Source organism: Cyanistes caeruleus, chromosome 20 (genome assembly GCF_971803275.1).
Source record: "Cyanistes caeruleus chromosome 20, bCyaCae1.hap1.1, whole genome shotgun sequence".
NCBI lineage: Eukaryota > Metazoa > Chordata > Aves > Passeriformes > Paridae > Cyanistes > Cyanistes caeruleus.
The window spans coordinates 10,812,055-10,824,589 of NC_141720.1; positions in this window are offsets into that span (position 1 = coordinate 10,812,055).

Here is a 12,535-nt window from a genome sequence, read left to right on the forward strand (position 1 = left end):
TGACAGCTCCAATATTCCCGTCTCCGTGACATCACAGCAGGGACAGCCAAAAAGTTGCCCTCTCTGTGAAACCAGAGCGGTGGCAGCCAAAATTGCCTCATCTCTCTGAAACTACACCAATGTCAGGCCCAGTGTTCCACTCTCTGACACCACAGCAGCGACAACACCGCTGTTTCTCTCTCTGTTACACCACAGCAGTGAGAGCCCCAAAGTTCCGCTCTCGGTGACAGCAGTGCACTCCGAGTCCCAGTATTCCCCTGTCTGTAACATCACAGCTCTAACTACCTCCATTTCACTCTCTCGCTGAAACCACAGCAGTGACAGTTTCACTCTTCCCCTCTCTGTGAAATCACAGTAATGACAGCCCCAAATTTCCTCCTCTCTGTTACACCACAGCAATGTCAGGCCCAGCGTTCCACTGTCTAGGACACCATAGAAGTGTGAGCTCCAATTTAATCCTCTCTGGACACCACAACAATGACAGCCCCAGTGTTACGCCCTCACTGATACAACAGCAGTGAGAGCCCAAATTTCCCCCTCTCTGTGACACCAGAGCAGGGAGAGGCCTAATTCCCTCCTCTCTGTGACACCACAGCAATGTCAGAGCCAGTGTTACCCTATCTGTGACATCATAGCAGTGTGAGCTCCAAAGCGCTCCTCTCCGTGACACCACAGCAATGACAGGCCCAAATTTCCTCTTCTCCGTCACACCACAATAGCAGTGACAGCTCCTATTTCTTCATCTCTTCCACCACAGAAGTGAGAGCCCCAAAGTTCCACTCGCTGTGACACCACAGCAGTCACACACCAAATTTCCTCCTTTCTCGGACTCCACGGCAGTGACAGCCCCACTCTTCCATTCCCTGTGACACCAGGGCAGTGACATGCCCAATTTCCTCCTCTCCGTGACTCCAGAGCAGGGAGAGCTCCAGAGTTCCTCTCTCTGTGACAACACAGCAGTGACAGCTCCAATGTTCCCCTCTCTGGGACACCAGAGCAGTGTGAGCCCCAAAGTTCCACTCTCTGGGACAGCAGTGCAGCCACAGCCCAAAATTGCTCCTGTCTGTGAAACGACAGCCATTTTAGGCCCAGGATTACCCTGTTGGAGACACCATAGCAGTTAGAGCCCAACTTTACCCCTCTCTGTGACACCAGAGCAGTGAGGGCCCAAATTTCCTCTTCTCTGGGACACCACAGCAATGTCAGAGCCACTGTTACCCTACCTGTGACATCATAGCAGTGTGAGCTCCAACGTGCTCCTCTCCATGACAGCACAGCAATGACAGGCCCAGTGTTTCCCTCTCTCAGACACCACACAGCAGTGACAGCTCCAATATTCCCATCTCCGTGACACCACAGCAGGGACAGCCAAAAAGTTGCCCTCTCTGTGAAACCAGAGAGGTGACAGCCAAAATTGCCTCCTCTCTGTCAAACCACACCAGTGTCAGGCCCAGTGTTCCACTCTCTGACAACACAGCAGAGACCACACCGCTGTTTCTCTCTCTGTTACACCACAGCAGTGAGAGCCCCAAAGTTCCGCTCTCGGTGACAGCAGTGCACTCCGAGTCCCAGTATTCCCCTGTCTGTAACATCACAGCTCTAACTACCTCCATTTCACTCTCTCGCTGAAACCACAGCAGTGACAGTTTCACTCTTCCCCTCTCTGTGAAATCACAGTAATGACTGCCCCAAATTGCCTCCTCTCTGTTACACCACAGCAATGTCAGGCCCAGCGTTCAACTGTCTAGGACACCATAGAAGTGTGAGCTCCAATTTAATCCTCTCTCTGACACCACAACAATGACAGCCCCAGTGTTACGCCCTCACTGATACAACAGCAGTGAGAGCCTAAATTTCCCCCTCTCTGTGACACCAGAGCAGGGAGAGGCCTAATTCCCTCCTCTCTGTGACACCACAGCAATGTCAGAGCCAGTGTTACCCTATCTGTGACATCGTAGCAGTGTGAGCTCCAAAGCGCTCCTCTCCGTGACACCACAGCAATGACAGGCCCAAATTTCCTCTTCTCCGTCACACCACAATAGCAGTGACAGCACCTATTTCTTCATCTCTTCCACCACAGAAGTGAGAGCCCCAAAGTTCCACTCGCTGTGACACCACAGCAGTCACACACCAAATTTCCTCCTTTCTCGGACTCCACGGCAGTGACAGCCCCACTCTTCCATTCCCTGTGACACCAGGGCAGTGACATGCCCAATTTCCTCCTCTCCGTGACTCCAGAGCAGGGAGAGCTCCAGAGTTCCTCTCTCTGTGACAACACAGCAGTGACAGCTCCAATGTTCCCCTCTCTGGGACACCAGAGCAGTGTGAGCCCCAAAGTTCCACTCTCTGGGACAGCAGTGCAGCCACAGCCCAAAATTGCTCCTGTCTGTGAAACGACAGCCATTTTAGGCCCAGGATTACCCTGTTGGAGACACCATAGCAGTTAGAGCCCAACTTTACCCCTCTCTGTGACACCCAGAGCAGTGAGGGCCCAAATTTCCTCTTCTCTGGGACACCACAGCAATGTCAGAGCCACTGTTACCCTACCTGTGACATCATAGCAGTGTGAGCTCCAACGTGCTCCTCTCCATGACAGCACAGCAATGACAGACCCAGTGTTTCCCTCTCTCAGACACCACAGCAGTGACAGCTCCAATATTCCCGTCTCCGTGACATCACAGCAGGGACAGCCAAACAGTTGCCCTCTCTGTGAAACCAGAGAGGTGACAGCCAAAATTGCCTCCTCTCTGTCAAACCACACCAATGTCAGGCCCAGTGTTCCACTCTCTGACACCACAGCAGCAACAGCACCGCTGTTTCTCTCTCTGTGACACCACAGCAGTGAGAGCCCCAAAGTTCCGCTCTCGGTGACAGCAGTGCACTCCGAGTCCCAGTATTCCCCTGTCTGTAACATCACAGCTCTAACTACCTCCATTTCACTCTCTCGCTGAAACCATAGCAGTGACAGCCCGACTCTTCCCCTCTCTGTGAAATCACAGTAATGACAGCCCCAAATTGCCTCCTCTCTGTTACACCACAGCAATGTCAGGCCCAGCGTTCCACTGTCTAGGACACCATAGAAGTGTGAGCTCCAATTTAATCCTCTCTGGACACCACAACAATGACAGCCCCAGTGTTACGCCCTCACTGATACAACAGCAGTGAGAGCCCAAATTTCCCCCTCTCTGTGACACCAGAGCAGGGAGAGGCCTAATTCCCTCCTCTCTGTGACACCACAGCAATGTCAGAGCCAGTGTTACCCTATCTGTGACATCATAGCAGTGTGAGCTCCAAAGCGCTCCTCTCCGTGACACCACAGCAATGACAGGCCCAAATTTCCTCTTCTCCGTCACACCACAATAGCAGTGACAGCACCTATTTCTTCATCTCTTCCACCACAGAAGTGAGAGCCCCAAAGTTCCACTCGCTGTGACACCACAGCAGTCACACACCAAATTTCCTCCTTTCTCGGACTCCACGGCAGTGACAGCCCCACTCTTCCATTCCCTGTGACACCAGGGCAGTGACATGCCCAATTTCCTCCTCTCCGTGACTCCAGAGCAGGGAGAGCTCCAGAGTTCCTCTCTCTGTGACAACACAGCAGTGACAGCTCCAATGTTCCCCTCTCTGGGACACCAGAGCAGTGTGAGCCCCAAAGTTCCACTCTCTGGGACAGCAGTGCAGCCACAGCCCAAAATTGCTCCTGTCTGTGAAACGAAAGCCATTTTAGGCCCAGGATTACCCTGTTGGAGACACCATAGCACTTAGAGCCCAACTTTACCCCTCTCTGTGACACCAGAGCAGTGAGGGCCCAAATTTCCTCTTCTCTGGGACACCACAGCAATGTCAGAGCCACTGTTACCCTACCTGTGACATCATAGCAGTGTGAGCTCCAACGTGCTCCTCTCCATGACTGCACAGCAATGACAGGCCCAGTGTTTCCCTCTCTCAGAAACCACAGCAGTGACAGCTCCAATATTCCCGTCTCCGTGACATCACAGCAGGGACAGCCAAAAAGTTGCCCTCTCTGTGAAACCAGAGCGGTGGCAGCCAAAATTGCCTCATCTCTCTGAAACTACACCAATGTCAGGCCCAGTGTTCCACTCTCTGACACCACAGCAGCGACAACACCGCTGTTTCTCTCTCTGTTACACCACAGCAGTGAGAGCCCCAAAGTTCCGCTCTCAGTGACAGCAGTGCACTCCGAGTCCCAGTATTCCCCTGTCTGTAACATCACAGCTCTAACTACCTCCATTTCACTCTCTCGCTGAAACCACAGCAGTGACAGTTTGACTCTTCCCCTCTCTGTGAAATCACAGTAATGACTGCCCCAAATTTCCTCCTCTCTGTTACACCACAGCAATGTCAGGCCCAGAGTTCCACTGTCTAGGACACCATAGAAGTGTGAGCTCCAATTTAATCCTCTCTGGACACCACAACAATGTCAGCCCCAGTATTACGCCCTCACTGATACAACAGCAGTGAGAGCCCAAATTTCCCCCTCTCTGTGACACCAGAGCAGGGAGAGGCCTAATTCCCTCCTCTCTGTGACACCACAGCAATGTCAGAGCCAGTGTTACCCTATCTGTGACATCATAGCAGTGTGAGCTCCAAAGCGCTCCTCTCCGTGACACCACAGCAATGACAGGCCCAAATTTCCTCTTCTCCGTCACACCACAATAGCAGTGACAGCACCTATTTCTTCATCTCTTCCACCACAGAAGTGAGAGCCCCAAAGTTCCACTCGCTGTGACACCACAGCAGTCACACACCAAATTTCCTCCTTTCTCGGACTCCACGGCAGTGACAGCCCCACTCTTCCATTCCTTGTGACACCAGGGCAGTGACATGCCCAATTTCCTCCTCTCCGTGACTCCAGAGCAGGGAGAGCTCCAGAGTTCCTCTCTCTGTGACACCACAGCAGTGACAGCTCCAATGTTCCCCTCTCTGGGACACCAGAGCAGTGTGAGCCCCAAAGTTCCACTCTCTGGGACAGCAGTGCAGCCACAGCCCAAAATTGCTCCTGTCTGTGAAACGACAGCCATTTTAGGCCCAGGATTACCCTGTTGGAGACACCATAGCAGTTAGAGCCCAACTTCACCCCTCTCTGTGACACCAGAGCAGTGAGGGCCCAAATTTCCTCTTCTCTGGGACACCACAGCAATGTCAGAGCCACTGTTACCCTACCTGTGACATCATAGCAGTGTGAGCTCCAACGTGCTCCTCTCCATGACAGCACAGCAATGACAGGCCCAGTGTTTCCCTCTCTCAGACACCACAGCAGTGACAGCTCCAATATTCCCGTCTCCGTGACATCACAGCAGGGACAGCCAAAAAGTTGCCCTCTCTGTGAAACCAGAGCGGTGGCAGCCAAAATTGCCTCATCTCTCTGAAACTACACCAATGTCAGGCCCAGTGTTCCACTCTCTGACACCACAGCAGCGACAACACCGCTCTTTCTCTCTCTGTGACACCACAGCAGTGAGAGCCCCAAAGTTCCGCTCTCGGTGACAGCAGTGCACTCCGAGTCCCAGTATTCCCCTGTCTGTAACATCACAGCTCTAACTACCTCCATTTCACTCTCTCGCTGAAACCACAGCAGTGACAGTTTGACTCTTCCCCTCTCTGTGAAATCACAGTAATGACTGCCCCAAATTGCCTCCTCTCTGTTACACCACAGCAATGTCAGGCCCAGAGTTCCACTGTCTAGGACACCATAGAAGTGTGAGCTCCAATTTAATCCTCTCTGGACACCACAACAATGTCAGCCCCAGTATTACGCCCTCACTGATACAACAGCAGTGAGAGCCCAAATTTCCCCCCCTCTGTGACACCAGAGCAGGGAGAGGCCTAATTCCCTCCTCTCTGTGACACCACAGCAATGTCAGAGCCAGTGTTACCCTATCTGTGACATCATAGCAGTGTGAGCTCCAAAGCGCTCCTCTCCGTGACACCACAGCAATGACAGGCCCAAATTTCCTCTTCTCCGTCACACCACAATAGCAGTGACAGCACCTATTTCTTCATCTCTTCCACCACAGAAGTGAGAGCCCCAAAGTTCCACTCGCTGTGACACCACAGCAGTCACACACCAAATTTCCTCCTTTCTCGGACTCCACGGCAGTGACAGCCCCACTCTTCCATTCCCTGTGACACCAGGGCAGTGACATGCCCAATTTCCTCCTCTCCGTGACTCCAGAGCAGGGAGAGCTCCAGAGTTCCTCTCTCTGTGACAACACAGCAGTGACAGCTCCAATGTTCCCCTCTCTGGGACACCAGAGCAGTGTGAGCCCCAAAGTTCCACTCTCTGGGACAGCAGTGCAGCCACAGCCCAAAATTGCTCCTGTCTGTGAAACGACAGCCATTTTAGGCCCAGGATTACCCTGTTGGAGACACCATAGCAGTTAGAGCCCAACTTTACCCCTCTCTGTGACACCAGAGCAGTGAGGGCCCAAATTTCCTCTTCTCTGGGACACCACAGCAATGTCAGAGCCACTGTTACCCTACCTGTGACATCATAGCAGTGTGAGCTCCAACGTGCTCCTCTCCATGACTGCACAGCAATGACAGGCCCAGTGTTTCCCTCTCTCAGACACCACAGCAGTGACAGCTCCAATATTCCCATCTCCGTGACACCACAGCAGGGACAGCCAAAAAGTTGCCCTCTCTGTGAAACCAGAGAGGTGACAGCCAAAATTGCCTCCTCTCTGTCAAACCACACCAGTGTCAGGCCCAGTGTTCCACTCTCTGACAACACAGCAGAGACCACACCGCTGTTTCTTTCTCTGTGACACCACAGCAGTGAGAGCCCCAAAGTTCCGCTCTCGGTGACAGCAGTGCACTCCGAGTCCCAGTATTCCCCTGTCTGTAACATCACAGCTCTAACTACCTCCATTTCACTCTCTCGCTGAAACCACAGCAGTGACAGTTTGACTCTTCCCCTCTCTGTGAAATCACAGTAATGACTGCCCCAAATTGCCTCCTCTCTGTTACACCACAGCAATGTCAGGCCCAGCGTTCAACTGTCTAGGACACCATAGAAGTGTGAGCTCCAATTTAATCCTCTCTCTGACACCACAACAATGACAGCCCCAGTGTTACGCCCTCACTGATACAACAGCAGTGAGAGCCTAAATTTCCCCCTCTCTGTGACACCAGAGCAGGGAGAGGCCTAATTCCCTCCTCTCTGTGACACCACAGCAATGTCAGAGCCAGTGTTACCCTATCTGTGACATCATAGCAGTGTGAGCTCCAAAGCGCTCCTCTCCGTGACACCACAGCAATGACAGGCCCAAATTTCCTCTTCTCCGTCACACCACAATAGCAGTGACAGCACCTATTTCTTCATCTCTTCCACCACAGAAGTGAGAGCCCCAAAGTTCCACTCGCTGTGACACCACAGCAGTCACACACCAAATTTCCTCCTTTCTCGGACTCCACGGCAGTGACAGCCCCACTCTTCCATTCCCTGTGACACCAGGGCAGTGACATGCCCAATTTCCTCCTCTCCGTGACTCCAGAGCAGGGAGAGCTCCAGAGTTCCTCTCTCTGTGACAACACAGCAGTGACAGCTCCAATGTTCCCCTCTGTGGGACACCAGAGCAGTGTGAGCCCCAAAGTTCCACTCTCTGGGACAGCAGTGCAGCCACAGCCCAAAATTGCTCCTGTCTGTGAAACGACAGCCATTTTAGGCCCAGGATTACCCTGTTGGAGACACCATAGCAGTTAGAGCCCAACTTTACCCCTCTCTGTGACACCAGAGCAGTGAGGGCCCAAATTTCCTCTTCTCTGGGACACCACAGCAATGTCAGAGCCACTGTTACCCTACCTGTGACATCATAGCAGTGTGAGCTCCAACGTGCTCCTCTCCATGACAGCACAGCAATGACAGGCCCAGTGTTTCCCTCTCTCAGACACCACAGCAGTGACAGCTCCAATATTCCCATCTCCGTGACACCACAGCAGGGACAGCCAAAAAGTTGCCCTCTCTGTGAAACCAGAGAGGTGACAGCCAAAATTGCCTCCTCTCTGTCAAACCACACCAGTGTCAGGCCCAGTGTTCCACTCTCTGACAACACAGCAGAGACCACACCGCTGTTTCTCTCTCTGTTACACCACAGCAGTGAGAGCCCCAAAGTTCCGCTCTCGGTGACAGCAGTGCACTCCGAGTCCCAGTATTCCCCTGTCTGTAACATCACAGCTCTAACTACCTCCATTTCACTCTCTCGCTGAAACCACAGCAGTGACAGTTTCACTCTTCCCCTCTCTGTGAAATCACAGTAATGACTGCCCCAAATTGCCTCCTCTCTGTTACACCACAGCAATGTCAGGCCCAGCGTTCAACTGTCTAGGACACCATAGAAGTGTGAGCTCCAATTTAATCCTCTCTCTGACACCACAACAATGACAGCCCCAGTGTTACGCCCTCACTGATACAACAGCAGTGAGAGCCTAAATTTCCCCCTCTCTGTGACACCAGAGCAGGGAGAGGCCTAATTCCCTCCTCTCTGTGACACCACAGCAATGTCAGAGCCAGTGTTACCCTATCTGTGACATCGTAGCAGTGTGAGCTCCAAAGCGCTCCTCTCCGTGACACCACAGCAATGACAGGCCCAAATTTCCTCTTCTCCGTCACACCACAATAGCAGTGACAGCACCTATTTCTTCATCTCTTCCACCACAGAAGTGAGAGCCCCAAAGTTCCACTCGCTGTGACACCACAGCAGTCACACACCAAATTTCCTCCTTTCTCGGACTCCACGGCAGTGACAGCCCCACTCTTCCATTCCCTGTGACACCAGGGCAGTGACATGCCCAATTTCCTCCTCTCCGTGACTCCAGAGCAGGGAGAGCTCCAGAGTTCCTCTCTCTGTGACAACACAGCAGTGACAGCTCCAATGTTCCCCTCTCTGGGACACCAGAGCAGTGTGAGCCCCAAAGTTCCACTCTCTGGGACAGCAGTGCAGCCACAGCCCAAAATTGCTCCTGTCTGTGAAACGACAGCCATTTTAGGCCCAGGATTACCCTGTTGGAGACACCATAGCAGTTAGAGCCCAACTTTACCCCTCTCTGTGACACCAGAGCAGTGAGGGCCCAAATTTCCTCTTCTCTGGGACACCACAGCAATGTCAGAGCCACTGTTACCCTACCTGTGACATCATAGCAGTGTGAGCTCCAACGTGCTCCTCTCCATGACTGCACAGCAATGACAGGCCCAGTGTTTCCCTCTCTCAGAAACCACAGCAGTGACAGCTCCAATATTCCCGTCTCCGTGACACCACAGCAGGGACAGCCAAAAAGTTGCCCTCTCTGTGAAACCAGAGAGGTGACAGCCAAAATTGCCTCCTCTCTGTCAAACCACACCAATGTCAGGCCCAGTGTTCCACTCTCTGACAACACAGCAGCAACAGCACCGCTGTTTCTCTCTCTGTTACACCACAGCAGTGAGAGCCCCAAAGTTCCGCTCTCGGTGACAGCAGTGCACTCCGAGTCCCAGTATTCCCCTGTCTGTAACATCACAGCTCTAACTACCTCCATTTCACTCTCTCGCTGAAACCATAGCAGTGACAGCCCGACTCTTCCCCTCTCTGTGAAATCACAGTAATGACAGCCCCAAATTGCCTCCTCTCTGTTACACCACAGCAATGTCAGGCCCAGCGTTCCACTGTCTAGGACACCATAGAAGTGTGAGCTCCAATTTAATCCTCTCTGGACACCACAACAATGACAGCCCCAGTGTTACGCCCTCACTGGTACAACAGCAGTGAGAGCCCAAATTTCCCCCTCTCTGTGACACCAGAGCAGGGAGAGGCCTAATTCCCTCCTCTCTGTGACACCACAGCAATGTCAGAGCCAGTGTTACCCTATCTGTGACATCATAGCAGTGTGAGCTCCAAAGCGCTCCTCTCCATGACACCACAGCAATGACAGGCCCAAATTTCCTCTTCTCCGTCACACCACAATAGCAGTGACAGCTCCTATTTCTTCATCTCTTCCACCACAGAAGTGAGAGCCCCAAAGTTCCACTCACTGTGACACCACAGCAGTCACACACCAAATTTCCTCCTTTCTCGGACTCCACGGCAGTGACAGCCCCACTCTTCCATTCCCTGTGACACCAGGGCAGTGACATGCCCAATTTCCTCCTCTCCGTGACTCCAGAGCAGGGAGAGCTCCAGAGTTCCTCTCTCTGTGACAACACAGCAGTGACAGCTCCAATGTTCCCCTCTCTGGGACACCAGAGCAGTGTGAGCCCCAAAGTTCCACTCTCTGGGACAGCAGTGCAGCCACAGCCCAAAATTGCTCCTGTCTGTGAAACGACAGCCATTTTAGGCCCAGGATTACCCTGTTGGAGACTCCATAGCAGTTAGAGCCCAACTTTACCCCTCTCTGTGACACCAGAGCAGTGAGGGCCCAAATTTCCTCTTCTCTGGGACACCACAGCAATGTCAGAGCCACTGTTACCCTACCTGTGACATCATAGCAGTGTGTGCTCCAACGTGCTCCTCTCCATGACTGCACAGCAATGACAGGCCCAGTGTTTCCCTCTCTCAGACACCACAGCAGTGACAGCTCCAATATTCCCGTCTCCGTGACACCACAGCAGGGACAGCCAAAAAGTTGCCCTCTCTGTGAAACCAGAGAGGTGACAGCCAAAATTGCCTCCTCTCTGTCAAACCACACCAATGACAGGCCCAGTGTTCCACTCTCTGACACCACAGCAGCAACAGCACCGCTGTTTCTCTCTCTGTGACACCACAGCAGTGAGAGCCCCAAAGTTCCGCTCTCGGTGACAGCAGTGCACTCCGAGTCCCAGTATTCCCCTGTCTGTAACATCACAGCTCTAACTACCTCCATTTCACTCTCTCGCTGAAACCACAGCAGTGACAGCCCGACTCTTCCCCTCTCTGTGGAATCACAGTAATGACAGCCCCAAATTGCCTCCTCTCTGTTACACCACAGCAATGTCAGGCCCAGCGTTCCACTGTCTAGGACACCATAGAAGTGTGAGCTCCAATTTAATCCTCTCTCTGACACCACAACAATGACAGCCCCAGTGTTACGCCCTCACTGATACAACAGCAGTGAGAGCCCAAATTTCCCCCTCTCTGTGACACCAGAGCAGGGAGAGGCCTAATTCCCTCCTCTCTGTGACACCACAGCAATGTCAGAGCCAGTGTTACCCTATCTGTGACATCATAGCAGTGTGAGCTCCAAAGCGCTCCTCTCCGTGACACCACAGCAATGACAGGCCCAAATTTCCTCTTCTCCGTCACACCACAATAGCAGTGACAGCACCTATTTCTTCATCTCTTCCACCACAGAAGTGAGAGCCCCAAAGTTCCACTCGCTGTGACACCACAGCAGTCACACACCAAATTTCCTCCTTTCTCGGACTCCACGGCAGTGACAGCCCCACTCTTCCATTCCTTGTGACACCAGGGCAGTGACATGCCCAATTTCCTCCTCTCCGTGACTCCAGAGCAGGGAGAGCTCCAGAGTTCCTCTCTCTGTGACAACACAGCAGTGACAGCTCCAATGTTCCCCTCTCTGGGACACCAGAGCAGTGTGAGCCCCAAAGTTCCACTCTCTGGGACAGCAGTGCAGCCACAGCCCAAAATTGCTCCTGTCTGTGAAACGAAAGCCATTTTAGGCCCAGGATTACACTGTTGGAGACACCATAGCACTTAGAGCCCAACTTTACCCCTCTCTGTGACACCAGAGCAGTGAGGGCCCAAATTTCCTCTTCTCTGGGACACCACAGCAATGTCAGAGCCACTGTTACCCTACCTGTGACATCATAGCAGTGTGAGCTCCAACGTGCTCCTCTCCATGACAGCACAGCAATGACAGGCCCAGTGTTTCCCTCTCTCAGAAACCACAGCAGTGACAGCTCCAATATTCCCGTCTCCGTGACATCACAGCAGGGACAGCCAAAAAGTTGCCCTCTCTGTGAAACCAGAGCGGTGGCAGCCAAAATTGCCTCCTCTCTGTCAAACCACACCAATGTCAGGCCCAGTGTTCCACTCTCTGACACCACAGCAGCAACAGCACCGCTGTTTCTCTCTCTGTGACACCACAGCAGTGAGAGCCCCAAAGTTCCGCTCTCGGTGACAGCAGTGCACTCCGAGTCCCAGTATTCCCCTGTCTGTAACATCACAGCTCTAACTACCTCCATTTCACTCTCTCGCTGAAACCATAGCAGTGACAGCCCGACTCTTCCCCTCTCTGTGAAATCACAGTAATGACAGCCCCAAATTTCCTCCTCTCTGTTACACCACAGCAATGTCAGGCCCAGCGTTCCACGGTCTAGGACACCATAGAAGTGTGAGCTCCAATTTAATCCTCTCTGGACACCACAACAATGACAGCCCCAGTGTTACGCCCTCACTGATACAACAGCAGTGAGAGCCCAAATTTCCCCCTCTCTGTGACACCAGAGCAGGGAGAGGCCTAATTCCCTCCTCTCTGTGACACCACAGCAATGTCAGAGCCAGTGTTACCCTATCTGTGACATCATAGCAGTGTGAGCTCC